At 33.4% G+C, this 21,226-nt stretch overlaps 1 long non-coding RNA gene across 2 annotated transcripts; it reads right to left on the bottom strand.

Moving 5' to 3' along the window:
- Window positions 1-17,708: 17,708 nt before the first annotated feature.
- On the bottom strand, window positions 17,709-20,958 carry LOC149409278 (uncharacterized). Of its 2 annotated transcripts, XR_016305227.1 has the most exons (4): window positions 20,800-20,958; window positions 19,202-19,305; window positions 18,616-18,774; window positions 17,709-17,914 (listed from the first exon to the last, which is right to left on the bottom strand). It is a non-coding gene; the product is annotated as an uncharacterized LOC149409278 (long non-coding RNA). The 2 variants fall into 2 exon arrangements; XR_016305226.1 differs by lacking the exon at window positions 20,800-20,958 and having other exon boundaries at window positions 19,202-19,365.
- Between the last annotated feature and the right edge of the window lie 268 nt (window positions 20,959-21,226).

Here is a 21,226-nt window from a genome sequence, read left to right as displayed (position 1 = left end):
AAGTAACATCTACCGAAATAGCGGGCTATTCAAAATAACACCTCTTATTGGAAAACCCTGTACTAAATAGTATAAAACAAAATCACTATTCGCGTTTGTCTGTTTGTGCGCTTAGGTCTTCTAAACTGCGCAGCGGATTTTGACACGGATTTCACTATCATTTAGAGAATTTCTTTCGGGAGGTTTACATATATAATTCATGAACAGTATATTTTTAGAAAGTAGAGAAAAGTCGAAGTTTTATAATCGAGTCGTATAATATGTTTTCGGGCACTACATTGTTAGCGCTGCCTAAACCTTACGAGATACATCAAAAAATGCACTAAAGAATTGTATGTCTTATAAAGGCCTACAGAAAATATGCGATTGTGTATTTCTATCTTAAGAGGATAACCCCCAGCAACGCCGGGACACGTCATCTAGTTTCCAAATATTTAATTTAAAACGGTTAATTCAACATACTTTCCACACTGTTCAATTTATTTGCATATATAATTTGTCACGCCAAATTGTAAAATGGTGGACGCCTCAGAATAAGATTTTTTTAAATACACTTTTAATGTATCAATAAAATAATAAATTATTAGAATTCGTAATGGTTTTACCTATTTTTAAATTGGTAGCCGTAACATCAATTTCCGATCTGCTTTGATGTATCAAAAAAATAATTAAAACGTTACAATAAACATGTTTCATTTTGGTCAGAAAAGTTTTCCAAGTTGTGATAATGAAAACGTATCTTCTTAATATTGGACAGAATTTTATCTAACGTTTGGTTAACTCGATCAGAACAAGTTGTGGATCGTAATGATAATCTGATTTATTTTACAAAAGATGAACTGCTTCAAACACCATTGAATTAATAATGATAATGTACGGTTTCGAATTCATTTAATATGATGTGACTGATTCCGGTTTGTTGGTTGGTTATCAGATTTGTATGTGCTTCTAAAACTTTGGGCTTTTTTTCTATTGTTTTCGATCTCTCCCTTTTTGTAATTTGAATACCGCACAGGAATTTCAACTGCCCCCAGCTGTCTGGACCCAGTAAGACTATGACATTCCAAAGGTGGGTATATTGTGAGGCTGAAGGTAATTTGGAGGAAAAGGAAGGTGGAGGAGTACCTGGTTATTTAGATTTGGTCACTAAATACGTCATTTCAAGCAAAGTTTCAATTCTGAATGGTGGTCTTACACCAGAGCAGCACTGAAAGTATCTTCCCTCTCTTTCCCTCTCTCTCTCTCTCACTACCTCTCTCTCGTTCTCTTTCTCGTTCTCTTTTTCTTTTTTTCTTTTTCTTTTTTTTTCTTTTCAATGAGTTTAATAAAACTCCTTTCGGGAAAGACAACATTATACAAATAAAATGAAATAACTTTGACATAAGAGTACGAATTTAAAGGAAGTTTAAAGAAGAGTCTAAATAGATTTTGAAACAAACTTATCACTTCACGTTTTAAAATAATTTTACCAACAAGTCCCAACAACATGGTGAAATTTCATGGAATTTCGGATTGCTCCCGCGGTATCTAAAATGTGCTACATATTTTTTTTATTTTTGAAGTTGTCGTTAAAATAAATACCGTTTTAGAAACTGGATAAAATTACGTTTGCAATATTTGTATTTGAAATAAATATTGATAGTTATAAAATATATTTTTTTTATATCAAACTAGGAACGTCCATAATTGTATAAGCATTCTAAATTTTTAAAACACATTTCTTTTGTGCGGGTAATTTTTAAGACAACTGTAACATCACTTTTTATGCCGTTCATACAAAAAATAATAATAATATTTTAACTTTGAACTGACCTTTAAAAATTTTTTTATTTATTTTATTTTAGTTTATTTGGGAAACAGACAGTTGTACATGTGAATAAATTTCACATTTTAGTTGAATATAAGATAAACCAGTTAAGTTCCATTAAAAATCTTTTTTATAGTTTCAAGTTAGGAAGAAAATAGATATTTAAAGACATTGGTAAAAAAAACGGATGTGTAACAAAACGTGTAATAAAAAGTTTAACGGACGTTGTTGGCCACATTATTTATTTTTATCAAAATATGTTTTACATTTATAAAATGTGCCTACCCCACGCCACTGGCGAAATCATCACTCCCCGCCACTGGTCATTTTGTTCCCATTTTCGGCCAAGGCGGCCTGAAAACTCTGTCTCCGAATGGCATCGATACCGCATCGCGCGCCTACCTTTGCCGAGCGGATCGATGTTCAACTTTTTACTATGTATAATTTACTAGGAAAAATCAATTTTTAAATGTTGCAAAGGTCTATATTTTACTTGTACATCTCCTCGGCAGTAGTTAAATAAACACTATTTGCTATGTGCTACCACTGAGGAGATATTAAAAATGCTGTTTTTCACATATATGTATTTTTGTACAATAATTTTTACCTTTTTTGCGTGTACAAAAATCCAGGAACCTCGTAGCATAGTGAATTTTATCTTTTTCTGAGCGCTATGTTACGGGGGACCCGAGAAAAATACTAACTTAACGATATTTTACAAATTTGATCGCTTCAAGATCATTTTTACACTTTTATTTACAAACTTTTCTTATTTTTTTGTCGTATCTTGGCAAACTAAAAATCTAGTTGTCAAAATACACATTCTTATAACTACTATGCATTTAAACTATGTAATTGTTATTCATGTAAGCCTTCAAAATCTTTACAAAGTCGCAAATTCAAGCGTCTACCTTCGGCTATGTCACCGGAAAAATGAATATGCGACATTTTGCCGGGGCATATAAACACATTACTGGCGCGGATAGAATCCCCCACCAATTTTTGACTCACAGCCCAATGTCGGGTGCGAGTTAGGCTTATTGCATATAAGCAGCCACATAAAAAATAAAAATTAGTTCATCTTTACCACCGAAACCAAGCGTTTTATTATCAACAAGTGACTCCTGCCCAACATCTGCCTCACCTTACCAAGTCTTCTGCTCCAAACCTTCTGGCTTTACCTCATCAAGATTAGCCGGCCCTACTCTGGAAAACCGCCAACGCCAGAAGCGAGCAGAGACGAAAGCACACCCAGTGCCCAACATTCATCAAGAACTGGGTGCGGGAGGCAGATTTTTTCATAAATTTGTCAACTATCATCATCATCGGCCGTAGAGGAGCATTTTCATCGGTTAGACACGGTTTGGAACCGGCGCCCAAATCTACAGTCTTGTGCGGACTCCCGTCCAGTACAAAAAGAATAGGAGAACAATAAATAATAATCGTTATGATTAAGGTTCATTGTAAGGTTAATTTGTTTTTAAAAGTTTTTAGGGTACAATAGAAAATATCTTAAAGAAGCCATACTGTAAAAAATAAATAAGATATCACCAAAATTTAATTTTAATAATAATAAAAATAAAGGTATGGTAAAGTAGTAATGCGAGTTCGATTAATGTAGAAAAAAAGTGTGCGATGTAAATTTAACCTCTTACGAGACGTATGATATGCCATTACTTGATTAAAAGTAATTTGTTTACTGGAAGTTATAAGATTAAAGAATAGTTTTAAATTGTGTATGCTACATAAAAATGCCAAATGCGAATTGAAATCAAAAGAAAAATCATTGGAGTATTTGAAAGGAGTCATACTGTTTTGTTTATATCTGCCTCAGAGGAAATTCGAATAACCGGAGATCCGTCATTATATATAAATATTTGATATGAACTAAGAATAATAATTGTTTATTTTTCCAATGACGAACAAATCACCTATCTACGCACTATACAAAAAAAAGATTAATATATTTTTATAATGTATTGACGCCCCGGTCAGATCTGTCCTTTAGAGGCTACAATAGAAAATGATGTTTGTGGCTAGTTATGTCCTTCCGAAGTCAGAAGGGTTAGAAGGTAGAGAGTTTTAAAGAAAGATTGTGTCACGGGTTAGTGAATACTGGAACTTTCAGGTAACTTTGTAACGCGTTGTATTGCAAAGTATTTTCTTTAAGGAGTTAATTTAAATTTTAGTCGTGTTAGTATTTGATGTTGTGATGGTGTGTGTAGGATTTAAAGGCTAGTTTTTACAATGGCAGATGTGATGTTATATTTTGGCAGGTATGTGTGTCTGTGAGTATGATGTATCTTTGACAAGTGTATCCCACGGTAGTATATATATTCTATTAAGGCTCTATTTTGGACTATTTATTTTTGAGTCACCTTTTTTTTCTTTTGACATATTCATTTTTTTAAATATATTTCGACAGTTGCAATTAATATGACATGAAACTTTTTTAATAGTTAGTTATTTAGTTTCAAGGTTAAAAACTGAATAAAAGTACCCCATTTACGGACTTGTTGTTTCTTTCTTGCTCATTACAAAAATCCGACGAAATCAATATAGCTGTATCTCAGTGACGTTTGGCAAGAATTAAAGTATACATTTATGAGAGGTCAGTGGCTGAGTTGGTATCGTGTTTGGGTCCCAATTAGGCGTCGTGCGTTCAATTCTTCGGCTGGCTAAGTCCTTCAACACGACACGGTGGTCGTGGTAAATTTTTTTAAATTGTCAGGTTATTCGTCACCCGTCAATGTTTTTCTTTCGTTAAAACCAAAGAAATTAACACACAGGCAATGTATGTTTTTTTGGGTAAAAACTCCAATTGGGCCACCTATAAAATGATGTTTGGGAACCACTGTGAGGCTTGCATAATTGATAGGAAGAACTCAGTGATTTTTGTTTCCTTTAGTAAACCTGTCATTATCAAATATTCATATTTACTGAAACATTTGCTTCCAGGGGCGCTCAATATCATTTGTTTTTTTACAACAACTCCACAAAGGAGAATAAAGGAAAATAATTTATCTCAGGTCCAATTTTGGCGATGTCATCTTTGGGGATACTGTGAACTATACTTGTGAGAGGACGGAGAGAACATGATGTTAAATAGAGTTGAACTCAAGAACGAGTGGTAGAAATTACCCTTTTTTTCTATTATTTCTGGCTTTCACCCTTCAAGGGTGTTCTTGGCCATCATTTAAAATTATGAAGAAATGAAAGGTGAATTTAAATATTAATTTTATTTAAATAGGCAAATTTCAAAATTATAATAAAAATTGGAGTCGAGTTCAGACTTAGAAGAGATGAGATGTTGAATGGAGGGGAGGCAAGTTTAGATAAGGTTTGATAGAAGAGAGGATATTTGTTTAGAGAGGGACAATAAAAAAATATGTGATATACATTTTTCATGTGACAAATTTCACCCGTATTCGCGTTTGGCATGTTTCCCGAAAATGCATCGGTGCCGAAGAGACGGTGCAAGTTCCCTGGAGCAACTCCCATTGAAATACCGGTAGAACAAGACAGCATTGCCTCTTGACGCCCGTGCTCTAAATATTGCATTTAGTTTGCTAAGATATGTGAATTTATCAAACGAATCAATGATTTTTTCAAGTATTTAGGGGCTCCAGACCAGAGGTGGCTGCCGAATTCAACAGTTGGGCGCACTTGAGTTTGTACAGGGACAGCAGTTGTGTACTATCTGCAGTATCTGCGGACTCTGTACAGAGCGATCAGGTTCTGATGGGCTAACTTGACTCCGGCATTGATGGAGTCCCTTTGTAATTATTAACTAATGTTCATAAGACCAGGTTTCTTATGCATACCATAAAGGATAACACATTATTATAAGCAATAAGTAGTCGCCTGAAATATCCATAAAAATTGAAAATATCTACCGAGTAAAAATAAATGCCGCCGACGAGAATTGAACCCGCACCTTCAGATGTCCATAGGCAATCCACTAGATTCGTCGGCACACTAGGAGTACAAACGTCAGAAAGTCACAGAAGATTTCTAAGCACACTGATGTTTAATAAAATTTTAATAATTGATAAAATTTTAAAGATGGAATTAAATTTCTGTGAAAGTTCTATTCAAGTTCTGTTAGTATCGGACTGCTCCAATTGTGCCTGCACAGGGCCAGCCCTGGTTGTTTTACAGTAGTAGGATAGTTAGAGATCCTAGAGTTTGGACCTACATAGAATTAGAAAATTTAACTTATTTTAGAATTTGACAGAGATTAGATGCGACTGGATTCAACTTCTCTAACAACTGAGCCAAATCCTGATTGGGTAGGACTGAAATTGATTTCTTCATATTTCAACTGCTGCAATATCATCAAATTTCTTAAAAATGCGTGTATATTCACGTGTATATGCGTGATTGCTAATAAAAGTTGACAGAATGCATTGTCATCGAAAACGAGCCTATTTGTCGTTTCAGCTTTCAACATATCAGCAATAATTCGACGTATATATTTAAAAAAAAAAAAAACTAATTTTTGGATTGCGTACTGCAATTCACTCCCCTGCCTTATTAAAAATTCATGATGGAAGTGTTGCCAGGTGTATCTCTTTATGGAATTGTTTCTATTATGTATCTCCTAATAGGTACAATAGATACAAAGTTAACATGCTTGACATCGTTGATTGAAGTTCTCTTTGTTACCTACTTTACACGCAAATTTACTGTTATAAACATATAGAGAAAAGATTCTTTCAAATCTTTTTACCCCTGCAAGGGGTGAAATAATAATAATAATAACTGTTTTATTATGTTCTTTTTTCATTATATATAATGATATCCCCACTGGGATCTGCCGTTCAGAGGATTAATTTGAATATTATTAAAATTTAGTAGTATGGACAGAGGCGAAACTATACCATCGGGGGCCTGTGGCAAATTGAATGGCCCCCGCAGTAAAAATCGCAGTCGCGTTGTAATTGATTTTTTATAATTATTACTAATATTGTGTGCCTTTTTATTTTCAAAAGCAAAGGTATTACATATGTAGGTGTAATGAAAAAACAATGTAGTCTTTACAAAATATTTATGAATAAATTTCTTTTCTCCGAGCTTTCTGTTCCGCCAAAGTATCAATAGCGTCATCCAAGTTTAATGATCGGGCCATTGAATTTTCAATAGACAAAATAGTCAAGTTACGTAGCCTGTCTTGTCCCATTGACTTTCTTAAATATTTATTTATTTATTTTAGTTTCGAAAATGATCTTTCAGCACTAGCTGTAGTCACAGAAATTGTAACAAACAACATTAATGAAGTACATACTTCAGGAAAGCTGCATAACAAAAAATGATTCTTTATTATTAATAAATCAGCAAGTTCTCTAATACATGAAGCCTTTTCTATTTCGTCTCTGAAGGTGGACCGAAAACTGACAATTACCCTGGCAAATGATTCAGATATGTCTTTTTTATATATATCAAAAAATTCTGTAGCTTTTTTTAAGAGATCAGTGTCATTTAAATTTTGCGAAGTGGCAAGTTGCAAAAGACTGAAATTGGAAACAATTTCATTCATTGGAAGGAAACGCCAATTCAGTTGATTAATAATTATGTCCAATACTCGATAAAATATGTTCTTTTTGGCCTTTAGTTGTGTCTAACTTTAGTTGATTTTACGTACTAATATAAAATTTATAATTTTTACTAAATTTGGTTAAAAATGTTAGGTTACTTATGACTTCTGAGCTCGCGGCCCCGCGGCAGCCGGGGCCCCGGCCCCCGCAGGGCCCCTTTGCATTTTGCCAGCCCTGCCACCCTATAGTTTTCCACTGAGTATATGGATATACCTATAATTTACATATTTTGATATTTTTCCACTGAGTATAAGTAATTGTAAATATATTAAATAGTGTTTTTTCTGAATATTTATCAATATATGGTGTTTTTTATTCTGTTAAGTTAAGTTTCAGTTTTGGTCTTTATTTGGTGTTAGTATATTGTTTGTTTCTGATCTACCTACCTACGTTTTGTATCAGGTTTTTATTTGAGATTTTAATGTTACAATACTGTTGTGAGTTTTGAATGAGAGTGGGATTTTATTGTAGAGTATAGTACCATAATATAGGAAGTTTTTAAGAAAATATTTGTTTGAAATAATACAAAATAATCTTATTTTAAACGGGCATCTCAAAAATTTATTTTCATCGTATCTTTTTAAAGAGAGTAAGTTCTGGAAAGGATAAATGTATGAGGGATAGGTGGAAATCTAGGCATCAGTGTATTCAAGAGTGACGTATTAATATATGCCTCCCGCTTCGGCGCAAAACTATGGGTTGAGAAACCAGTAGGAGAGGTCAAGTTTCTCAAAACCAGACGCTTCCGATCTGGCATGCCACGCAGTCGGTGGGCAGGCGCATCCTGAACACACCTCATCAAATGAACCTGGGAACCCTTGCTTAATCACAAAACGTAGCGAACTACTTGGGGTGACCTAGGGCGGAGGTGTTGGTTATCCAATAGATGGTTCCCGGGGCGGTGGTACCAAAACCCGCATCCTGAATTGAGAAAATTGATAACTTTAGTAAAAAAAATTCTATTAAATTATTTAAAAAAATATTTACTATCTAGAAACACATACATAGATTGAAAAAAATTTCCGAGAATAAATAAGTGACGCCGACCGGAGTTGAACCCGCAGCCTTCTGACTGCCCATATACTGTTATCTTATTTATTCACAGTTATTTTTATGTATAAGATAAAAATATTATAAAATAATACAGTTATGTGTAGTTCAAAAACATTTATAAATTAACATGACAGAATAAGCAACCAAAAGGTCTAAATAACAAAGAAATTAAATAGGATAACATTAGATGGGCAATCAGAAGGCTGGTCCAGAACGTCCATCTTCTGTGGGTGGTACTGGAGAAGTTCCAGCCTGCGTAGGCAATAATAGGCTGTGGAAACAAAAAATTACAAGTTTCGCAAATGGTTATTATCAGTATTAGAATGGATTGTTTTGTTTTCATTCCTTTCAAATGTTTTTACTGTATCATTTCAAGTTCACAGTATCATTTTTTAATGAGACTGTTTTCAACGGAAAATGAAACAATAATTGTTTTTGTCGTCACTAAAATGTTATGTCTATGTTATCTGGAACGACCTTGGTTGATCGGTCCATTGTAGCGGAAAGGGAGACAACTTTCAGTCAGCTTCTATTTCTACGGGCAGTCTTTGGAGATTCCCTTGAGATGTGATGACCGTAGCCACGAGAACCCTTCACTCGGTGCCAGGAACAACTGCTACTCGTCCAAGCTTCCAGAACCAAGGAAGGATGTTGTCTTCTTTCAGCTGCTTTTGGCCCCCGTCGATCCTCTTCGTTCTTCTTTGAAGCTCTGCCCGATATTTTGTGCGCCACCTCGACGCCTTTAGTATTAGAATTAGATTTTTTTTATATAGTTATACTATTATCCATGTATTATGTTACACTACATACATAAATTCCTCTGTAAAAGCCAGATAAGGCGTTAATAAATAATAAATAAATAAATATTATTTTCTTAATGTGTCTTTTTTTAATTTTTTTATATTAACTCCACACAGGAAGCCCTGAAGAAAATAATTTCCCTCATGGCCTATGTCATCTTTGGGGATGCTGTGTGGAGGGTCTTTTTGTGGAGAAGAAGGAGTGGACATGGGTCTTGAAGAGTCCCATGTTGTAGGAGGGAGGAAACACAGAGGCCGGCAGTTCGTTCCACAGCCGAGCTGTCGAACTTAAGAACGAATCGTAGAAGCGACCCGTTCTCATGTGACAAAGGTCAACCGTGTACAAATGTTGAGCGCGCGTTTGGCGTGTATCCCGACTATGCACCGGTGCCGAAGGGATCAATGACGCTAGTTCCTCAGAGCATCTTCCATTGTAATACTGATAGAACAAGGACAGCATACCTACCTGACGCCTGCGCTCTAAAGATTGCAGTCCGCTTGTTAAGATTGCTGATATGGTTTTGTTGATAATTACCATAGACATATGAATATTAGTAGACCTGCCCTAAGTGATTAAAAGCGTATTATCTCCACTCCCCATACCGGTTCCATTGGAGCCGGCTGTGCTCGCTCGCGTATGGCCTCAAGTGAAATTTGAAAACGTGACGTCATCATTCTTGTGCGAACTAGCGTCGAGGCATCATCGGTTCATTTTACGAAATAACACGGCAAAATGTTGACTTGTGCTATGAAAACTTGTAAAAATAGATGTGAAAAAGAGAAAAAACCCAATTGTCGTACTACATTCCATATATAAGCATTATTTTACTTTATTTTAAGCATATTCACATCGTATAATATGGATCAGTTGTAGAAACATATACTATCACATCGAGAAACGTCTGGACGCGAAACACAAAGCTGGTTGGTTGCTGGGAAGTAAATTATGAACATTTATAAAAGTGTCTTAACTAAATACTTAAACGAAATATTCGACTCTGAAAATAGAAGAAATTTTTTGCCGAATTTGGACTTCGCAAATTTGTTCATAACGTGGCGAGTAATTTGCGCTCCCATGTAAAAATGTCTATTCATTCAAAAGCAGATTTTACTTTTAAGAACTAAATGGTGATATTATAATGCGAGATGCCTATTTACTGCCAGATTGATTTATTGACGAATCACAGTCAGCTTCACCCCCTTCGTTCTTCAACAGTTGATTTTACCCCTCGCCATTATCTTCTCGTCTATTAATTCCTATGTCTGTGATAATTACATATTATTTTTGTTTTATTTTCCAATGTACATTAATTTGTTACTTAAATTTTGTTTACTTTTTTTATTTTTTTTATTTGGTAAAAGATTATAAATTTAAATATATTATTTAAGAAATGTTTTGACTGCCCAACTAAGAAGATTCCCGTTTTAGATGAGTATTAACATTTTGATAAGTTGTTTGATAAGTATAGTATTAAAATAATAATGATTTTTTTATTTTATTTGTATAAAGATTACATACAATATTATTTATACCCGCTAAGCTACTGCAAGTAGCTTGTCAGCAGGAGATTAGTTGCCCCTATAATAATAGTATAGTACATAAAATTAAAGTAATCATCAACGCTTTAGCGTAATAATACATACATTTCTACAAAAAAACCAAAAAAATTGTGTAATACCTTAAATTTGAAAATACAGAAACAGTGTTGTGGGAAAAAAAACAGTCTTAATACATGAGGTTACTCCTTAGTAGCCGTGATTTTAATATTAAAGAGAATTTACTAATGGAGCAATTTTCTTTTAATTCATATGGCAATTTGTTAAAAATTAAAGGTATTGTGTATTCAAGAGTTCTTTGACCATATTTGTTTTGAAACACAGGTACTCCCATTCCTTTATTTTGTATGAAACGTGTATTGTGTACATGATCCACCATTGTTTTATACGGGCTGTCAGATATATGATGTAATACAATTTTTTGCCACATAAGGGCACGAATCGGTAATACATTTATTGATTTATACATAATACTAATGTCTCTCCTCTGGTTATAAACGGTTTTTCTTACTAACAACTTTACCATGGCATTTTGAATCATTTGTACATGTTTTATGTTGGTTTTGCACGATTGACCCCATGAAGTTATCCCATATCTTACGGTAGATTCTGCAAGAGACAGATAATTCAATTTCATAGTTTTTAAAGGCACATAATATTTTATTTTATACAGTCTTCCTACAATAGACCGAAGGCGCTTACACAGTTTTGAAATGTGTACATCCCACTTCATGTTACAATCTACTGTAACTCCTAGATTCACATAGTGGTTAACCAGTTCGATATTTGTACATGCACAGGGCTATGTGATATTGTTGTGAATGCAGTCAAAAGAGTGAGATATGATTAGAGGTGCCTCGCTATACTTGGCATGTGGTGATCTTATATGCATCAGTTTTGTTTTTTTAGAATTAATTAGTAAACCATAATCATGTGACCACCTTAATAAAGAAATAAAGTCTTGCTGCAACAATTTCATTGCAATAGATAAATTTTCATGGGATTTGACAAGTGCAGTATCATCAGCGTATACATAATATTTAACAAACGAAAAAATTTTGTCATAAGAGATACAAAGATAATATAAAATGTTGGTCCCTAAATTGACCCCTGTGGGCTCCAGTTTTGACATTTTTTATTTCACTAAATTTATCTGATATTTTTACCTTGATTTGGCGGTTGGTTAAAAAGTTTTTGAATAGTTTGAGTGTATTTCCTCTTACCCCTATTGCCTCCAAAATATTTAACAATTTCGTCGTATCTATAGTACCTATCAAATGCCTTAGAATTGTCTATGAACAGTACCAAAACATGTCTTTTGTTATTCAATTCATTATTTATAAAATTAGAAAAATCCTGTAGTAACATTCCGGTACTTTTTTTTTGGAAACCATATTGATTGGGATCTATTATAGAAAAGCAGTCCAAGTATTTAGTTAGTTTTAAAGATAAGTATTTTTCGAGAAACTTTTCTATAGCTGGTAGTATACTAATCAGTCTATAGTTTCCTATATCGGTATGTTTTCCACTTTTGGAAATAGGTCTGACAATACTACACTTCAGTTCATCCGGTATTACAGCCTGAGTTAAAATTGTGTTAATCAGATGTGTTAAGATAGGGCCTAGGATATCTATGTGTCTTTTTATGTCAAACATTCGTATGTTGTCTATGCCAGGAGACTTTGAATTTTTGAGGAGCTTCACTATGCTCACTATGTCTGCGAGTGACGCTCGTGGTATATATAAGCTATGTTGCAATTCTAGCGGGACGATATTTGATGCCCTAAAATCACATTTGTGTACCATTGAAGAAATGCTGTCTGAAAAATAGTTTACAAATTGGTTTGTCACAATTTCCATGGATTGATCTTTTAGCATATATCTAGATATTACATCATCACAGTTACTCTTTGTGTTACGTCCTAGAATTTTATTTATTTCATCCCAGGGTTTTTTGCTGTCTGTAAAATGATGCTTAAATCTATCATTATAATAATAGGAATATGTACTTCTAACTGGTGCCTTAGCCTACTAACATATTTTGTTTAAATATGAATAACAAAGAGAAGAAATAGAATAAAATAAAATGTCCAATTAAACATAAGATTAACTGCTGCTTGGGTAGCATTTTAATTTAAAAGTGCTAGGTAGGTACATATATACACAAAATGATAAAGATTAGAACATAAAGTTATCTTTTACATGGTTTATTTTTTGTTGGAGTTTTTGTTGTTGTTTTTGGTTTGTGTTTGATTTCATTTTTTGTGTAGTAAAAGTTCACTCTCCTTTCTACCTAATTGATGAAACCAATTAGTGGTCAATTTATGAAAAATATCTGTGTTTTCCTTTTTCCAAGCATCTACCGGTTTACTTTGCTACCGGTTTGACCCAACCGTGTAATTAACTAGCAATCTAAAAACTAACTTAAAAAATTATACAAGTACAGAAAGATTAGATTTTATTAGGTGTGGGTAGTGGGTGGGGTGATTTGGTGGGATGGGAAAGGGGGCGAGAAAGTTGGGAGAAGTCAACAAAAGAGGGACACATTGTCACTTAAAAGTAGCTATTATTCTGTCAACTAAATTATTTTTTCTGTAAAATGCTAAGGTTTCTAAACCGTACAAATTGAAATATGTTTTATTTTTAAATTTTTTTTCCTTGTTGAAGGAAGCTATGGCCTGTCTCTATTAAATGGTTAGCAAACTTGTAATAGTTATTATTTTTTAAACAGAGTTCATGCTCTCTGATTCTTGTTTTAAAATTCCTAGTAGTCATACCTACATACTGTGCGTCACATCATTACATTCCAAAGTGTATATCCCATTATTTTTCGAATTTATTGGAAACATCCTTTGTAAATCCTTGAATTAGTGTAAAAAACTGGAGAAATAGGATTTGGTAAAATGGGAGATATTTTTAAGGATAAGTCGTCTGTATAAATAAGTTTTCTCTATTTATTGGGTTGTTTCTAGATTGGATGTTATTTTTATTTTTTATTTATTTATTTTTTTTAAAGAAAGACAAACATTCCCGGGTTACCAACACAGAAAATTTTGCTTGTGTTGTGATGGAGGACTTAGCCAGCTGAAGAATTGAACACACTACGCCTGAGTAGGACCCAAACGCGATGTCAACTCGGCCATCGACCGGTCAAATATTATTTCCACTATGTGTAAAACCATCCACTTCACTCAACAAAGGTATAACACACGTCAAAAGGGGCTGAATGAACTGTATGCAACCAAGGGTGACTAATAATGTATAAGTTTATCGAGCCCATTCAGTCGTTATTACATTGCTTATATTCGTGGTCTGGCCCGCTTATGTGCGGTCCAGACAGCTAAAGGCGTGAGACGATTAAGCTGGCTAGGAATGTTACCTTCTGATTACAAAATCAGAAGGCACGTACAGACATAGTAATAATTTCACATAATTTTATATATTACAAGCACCAACCTAATATAAATAGGTATGGGTGTATTGGGGTATCTAAATAATGTAAGATTATTCAGTTTATATTTTAAGAATGTAAGATTAAATATATATGCATAAATTTAAAAACAAATCAAATGTTTCTGGCCTTCAGCCTTTAAAGTTGTTCTAGGCCATCATTTCAATTATACATTCAGTAAGCTTAAATTGGCAAAATTCAAAATAATGCAGAAGATTGGAGCAAAAATCAGACTAAGGACGGGTTGTTTCGGAGAATTTGAACAATTCATCAAATTTCAACGTTCATTTTCGGGTTCTGTGAAAGACTTATTCAAGTTCTGTTTTTATATCATTGTAGGATAGTTGCTTGACAAAACTGAAATAAAAACAGAACTTGAAAAAATCTTTTACAGCACTTGAAAATGAACGTTGAAATTTGATGAATTGTTCAGATTCTCCGAAACAACCCGTCCTAAGTTTATCTAAGACGTTGAATGTAGCGGAGGCAAATTTAGATGAGGCTTGATAGAAGAGAATATATTTTAAACCTAAATTTCCCACTTCTAGACCACAGGATGTACATTGTACAATCGGAGATATCAAGCACGTTCATTTTATAATGTTGATAAATTAGTGGCTGTTACTACTAAATCCACTGGGATGGCTCTACCATTTTCTGGAAACAGTTATTTTGTTCAGAATGATTTTGTTAATGTTTCGAATCTTCAGCAGATAATTTTGTTTTACGCGTCTTTGTAAAATTTCTGTTCTGTATCATAAATGTGTGTATTTATCATCTATCAGGAATTCTGCTTCGTTTCTCCAATACTTTTGCGGTTTTTGGGGGTATTAATACTGTTTAACATTTATTAATTTGGAGAAATCAAAAATATTCTTTCTTCTGGTGAATTTGATTGATCATCAAAATCATCATCTTTACAATGTTAATTTCGTTGGCTTGTCTGGTTCCTAGGCGCCGAAAGATCTATTTATATACTGGCGAATTCTTCTTTCTAATTATTTCTTCAAATCGGTAAAGATTGTAAAAAGCATAGTTTGGGATTAAACATTTCATTGATATTTTAACATAAACTCAACACAGGAGACTCTGAACATTCCTTGGTTGGATGACCATTTGCGTTCGTGACCTCTTTTTATTTTCAGTGCCTTGATCTGTTTCATGTTTTGTTTAGATTTATTAGCATTTTTTTCTTCTTCAATACTTAACATAATAGTACTTTGTTCATTAAATTTAATAAAATTATCTGATCGCAGAATTATTTCCGATTTAACCTGTTTGTATAAAGCATTAATTCAATGTTTGATACCCCTGATTTATTATATGTAATCTCTTTTCATACTCCAAGCAGGTCGGTTATAAGACAGTACCTACCATATTACTGTAGCAATTCTATATCAACGTCCCAATATCACACTCCTATGCGATGGATTCAACAGCTAGGAAATAAATACTACGATGTTGTTGATATATTTAGTACATCAATTTCAATATATAAGCATATTGAAGTTTTTTTCATCAAGTAGTGGAATATTTTAATAAAGGTATTTAATTTGATTTGACACAGAAAAAAATATTTTGGATTTTTTGTGTTTTGTGCCTGCTTGCTGTGTAGATCAAGTTCAGTGATATTTTGACTTTTTCTGCAATTTTTTTAAAAAGTCGTTTCCAGCACTATTTTTTATGTATAATTTTCGTAAATATTTTTTTATATATATGTATGTAAAAGCCTTAATAGGCGTGAAATAAATAAATAAAATTAAATAAAAATTAAACAATTTTCTGTTAAGAATGTATAAATATAGTGATTAATTTATCTTGCTTCAATTAGTTATAAATTGTTAACCGCGATATAGGCTTAGTCCTAGTGAGATATTTTACAAAATATTACTGGATCATTATCGTAGGAAACAGAAAAGAGGAACTCTTGTCCTTGATTAGGCAGAAATAAATCAAAATAAAAAAATCAAAGTATTTCAATTTTTAATTCTACAAATATAAAATTGTACAATAAAAACACATAAATTTGTTTTTATAAAATTCTACATTCAAGCTTACATTAAGTAGGTTCATTGAAAAACTAAATCATAATCACCATACGTTCATTACACAAAATTCAAAATTTTGGAAAATAATACATAAGTATAATAAAACACAAATAACTTTGTGTACATAAGTTTTGTTTTTATTATGATAAATAATGACACCACAAAGTGATAAGCTTTTATAAGAAATTTTCTTCGTAAAATTAATACATAAGTAATTTATTTTAAAACCGTTATCGACAAAGCTCATTTGAATTATTCAAATAGATTATTTTATAATGCAAAAGCACTTATGGGAGTGAATAAATTAAATAAAATCCCATAAAAATGACAGAAATTGCCATTAAAATTGCAGATTGGACAAGCGAGCTGGCGATTAAATTTGGAACACTAATAGTTCGGAATCCTTACAGTCGGAGCATTTGAATGGTTTTTCTTTTGTATGAGTGCGAATGTGAAAAATTAAGCTGAATTTCCGAGAACACGAAAAGTTATAGTAAGAGCATGAGAACGGTTTTTCTTTGGTACGAGTGCGCTGGTGTGCAGTTAATTGTGACTTCTGTGTACATGAGTGGTTACCGTGAGAGCACGTGAACGGGTTTTCTTGCAGTGCGCTTGAGTGCGCATGTGTGCAATCAAGTATTGCTTTAGTGAACACGAATAGTTACAATAGAAGCATGAGAACGGTTTTTCTTTTGTATGAGTGCGAATGTGACAAATTAAGCTGAATTTCCGTGAAAATGAAAAGTTACAGTAAGAGCATGAGAACGGTTTTTCTTTAGTGTGAGTGCGCTCGTGTGCAGTTAATTGTGACTTCTGTGAACATGCATACTTACAATAGGAGCATGTGAACGGTTTTTCCATTGTATGAGTGCGAATGTGGCGAATCAAGTTGGATTTCCGTGAACATGGAAAGTTACAGTAAGAGCATAAGAATGGTTTTTCTTTGGTATGAGTGCGCTCGTGTGCAGTTAATTGTGTCTTCTGTGAACATGAATAGTTACAGTGAGAGCATGTGAACGGTTTTTCTTTAGTATGAGTACGAATATGTAAAATCAAGGATTGCTTTATTGAACATGAATAATTACAGTAGGAGCATGTGAACGGTTTCTCTTTAGTATGAGTACGAATATGTACAATCAAGGATTGCTTTAGTGAAAATGAATAATTACAGTAGGAGCATGTGAACGGTTTTTCTTTAGTATGAGTACGGATATGTACAATCAAGGAATGCTTTATTGAACATGAATAATTACAGTAGGAGCATGTGAACGGTTTAATAAATTAAATAAATTTTGTTCTCTCTTTGGTGTGGGTGCGCTCGTGTGCAATTAATTGTGACTTCTGTGCACATGAGAGGTTACAGTAAGAGCATGTGAACGGTTTTTCTTTGGTATGAGTGCGTTCGTGTATAATTAATTGTGACTTTTGTGCACATGAATGGTTACAGTAAGAGCAAAAGAACGGTTTTTCTTTTGTATGAGTGCGAATGTGTTTGATTAAGTTTGACTTCGATGAACATAAATAGTTACAGTAAGAACATGCGAATGTTTTTTCTTTAGTTCGGGTGACCGTAATGATGTCCGTAACAATAAATGATTCACCTGGAAGAGAAAACAATTGTAAAACTCTCATTATAATCAGGGTATGTTGTGACGCTTAAGGTAGAGGAGAGGTTGAAAGAGAGAGGGAAGAGGAAGGTGGTAAGTACCTTGCTATTTAGATCTCCTCGCCAAACACGGCTAAAGACATCAAGTCATCAGGCGATGCAGAGTATATTCAACTCTACTGTCTTGATGTAAATAGTAATAGATTTTCTAAACAAGAAAACCTTGACGTTAAAGTTAAAAAGATAATGATATAAGGAATTATTATTTTAACCCTTATAATAAGTGTTGTGGCAAGAAGCTAGACGACATGATAAAAAAAGTCATATTCTACAAATTTTTAACATGTATAAATCTATCACGCTCATTTCATCATGCCATAGCTTATTCCATAGTACAGTCGCAACGACACTTCTAGTAGTTTACAACACTTGGCAATACCTTTTTGTATTTTAAAAAGGTGTTTAAAATTAACATTAAAATCTGAATGTCACTCACTGGTCATACGAATGACCTGCCATGTAGTCACGTGTCAGGTCAATCCGAAAATGTTGACACAGCGCTTTAAATGCCCGTCTCGAAACTAAGCAACTTCAAAAGGTTCGGTTTTAGTAAGCATTTTTTAACAATGCTTTATTTCAGACTGTGGTTTATTTTTATGTGAGTTTATAAAAAAATATATTTAAACATTGTTTTACCGGCGGTTTTGTGAATTCTTTCAGAGTGTTCCAAGCATTCCTTCTTGATATCTAAGAGTTCAATGTCAATTTCTGTATAAGAAATATCACTTTCTTCTTTAGTCCCTGGTTCAGCTTTGACTCCCTGCAGATTAGAATTCTTCGTCGTACTAGTTTCACCTGAAAACAGAAAAATTACATTAAAATGTATACATACCTACTTAGTTTTGGTGTGACTAAACGATATGCACATGATCGAATTTTAACGCCCGGTTATAATAACAATATGTATTCGTAGGTCAGCTCAATGAAATAAACCTAAACAACATATGAATAATTTTATCGGTTTGCTAGAATATCGCATATCTGAAATAAAACAATGAAAGACAACACTGTTGCAAAATTATTGTTTCAAGTGAAGCAAACATTCATTATTTTCAACATTGTTGACGATCAATCACAAATTCCTAACTTTTAACTTTCACCAAAGCAATTCACTGACATAAGACCCAACTTTAATTTATTAATGAGCTGCTATTAATGGTGCAATTTAATAGAAAATTAATAGTTTCACGACAAACACCAATCTCGCAGCAATATATCTTACCAGTCGTGTATTCAGTTCCCACGGAATGTTCCAAACATTTATACTTCATGTCCGGCAGGTCTACATCAACTTCTGTATTCGGCATGTCTCTTGACGGTTATACTCTGCAGATTAGGAAGGTACATGGCACAGCTTTGAGAGCGTTCAACTACAACGAAATACTCTGCAAACTAATTAACAAATAAGAAACACCATTTCACCAGGTTTAATATATAGTTTTATGAGTTTACTAATAATAAGGATGCGACCTATATTCGAAATCGAAACCTTCGTCTGGCAGGGAGGACGCTGTGGTCAACATTATTGTTTGTTTGATTTTGGTTTTAAACATTAAAAAACTAAAGGTTTTGTAGAAAATTTGCAAGTGCAACGATCAATATTATCACAAAGATCTAAAATAATATAAAAAAATGTATTTCTTTAAGTCAGAAAATGAGTAACTAAGTGAAACATACATCCGTAAACTTATAGAATTCAGATGCATGCAAAGGCTTTTTAATAAAACCACACTTGATTTTAACTTAAATATCTAATGGAGACAACCTCTCTCTATTTAAGTCGAGGGTTTGGGTTAACATGTACAATATATGTTGATAGGGTTTAGTTCGGGTTATTTCAATAATTTATGCGTATTTCCTAACCTTCAACATAACTTTGATCGAGAAAAAATGGAACTTTAATGCATTTTAACCATCTCCCACAACATCATTAGTTGTTTTTCTGAAAATTAAGTTGAAACCAGGTGCTATTAAATATGTGTTGCCTACTAAGCGTGCAGCGAAAATCTACAAGTTTATCATAAATGTACTCACGTTTTCAAAGTGTTTCAATGACGAGGAACATAACCTAATATAAGAAATAGTTAAGAAGACGTCCCTGAAAAGGTTTATTCAACATTCAGATATAAATGCGATGATTTAGACTCTTATTCCAAACATTCAAATAACAATTCAATTCGATAATAACACAAAGAACGGAGCCCAACAGCCGTCGTTGTCAGTGACCGTCCGATTGAATTAACCATAGAAAAATTATAACTGCAGATAGATAACCGGAAGAACTATCGAGGGTACCAACTTAACCGACCTGTCGGTAACCTAGTTGGCATCGTGTGTTTAATTCCTCGGCTGAATAATATACAGCTTCACACAGGGCCATTTTCGTAGATCAAGTCGGAGTAGAATGACACTTGAAAGCTAATGTGAAGTGTGAACAGCGTTTTAACAGAGTTGATAAAGTTTTTAGTTGAACGACGAAAGTTTACAACATATAAAAGAGCTATTACGCCTTGACATATTAACTAAGAAACACAAAAAATATTAAAATTAATCAACAAAACGGAAGCAAATAACCATTTTACACCGGTAAAGTACGGATTTTCCAAATAAATACAAGCATTACCACTTTCTCACGCGGATAAAGATCATTCTTATTTATAGTGACAAATGGAAAATAAAATTTAAAAAAACTCCGAAAGATTATGTAGGTTGTAGACAAACGTACTATTCAGTGATATCGCAAAGAGCAATAAGTTAATAGTTAAAATGTACTTCCGTAAGTCAGAAAACGAGTTGACAATAAAACATTAATCTACTCACGTAAAAGACGAAGAGCAGTTTCAATGTTCATGTGTTTGAATGACGAAGAACATAACCTTATATCCGAAGTAGTTGAGTAGACGAGTAATGTTAATTCTACATCTTCAAATATAATTTATGGACTAATTCAAAACACTCATATTGCAATTATGCAATATTAACACAGAAAACGAAGCAGGTAGCGAAGGACAACTCAACTCTCTCGGCAACAGTCAGGTAGATTTAATCATAGACAAAGGTCAACTGTAGATAGTTTACGAGAAGAGGATAGGTACCAACGCAACCAACAAAACTGTAAACATTTTGTTTTTCATGGCGGTATTGGATTTCATAAAATATGATATTTTCTTCATTGTTTTGTTGATTTTACATGCGTGCTACAGTTAACATTACAGTGTTAATAGTAGAATTTTCCTCAATATAGTAA

Source organism: Hesperophylax consimilis, unplaced genomic scaffold, assembly GCF_061612785.1.
Source record: "Hesperophylax consimilis isolate HC1 unplaced genomic scaffold, BYU_Hcon_1.0 scaffold_32, whole genome shotgun sequence".
Classification (NCBI taxonomy): Eukaryota; Metazoa; Arthropoda; class Insecta; order Trichoptera; family Limnephilidae; genus Hesperophylax; species Hesperophylax consimilis.
This window is presented reverse-complemented; position numbering and strand designations above follow the sequence as displayed.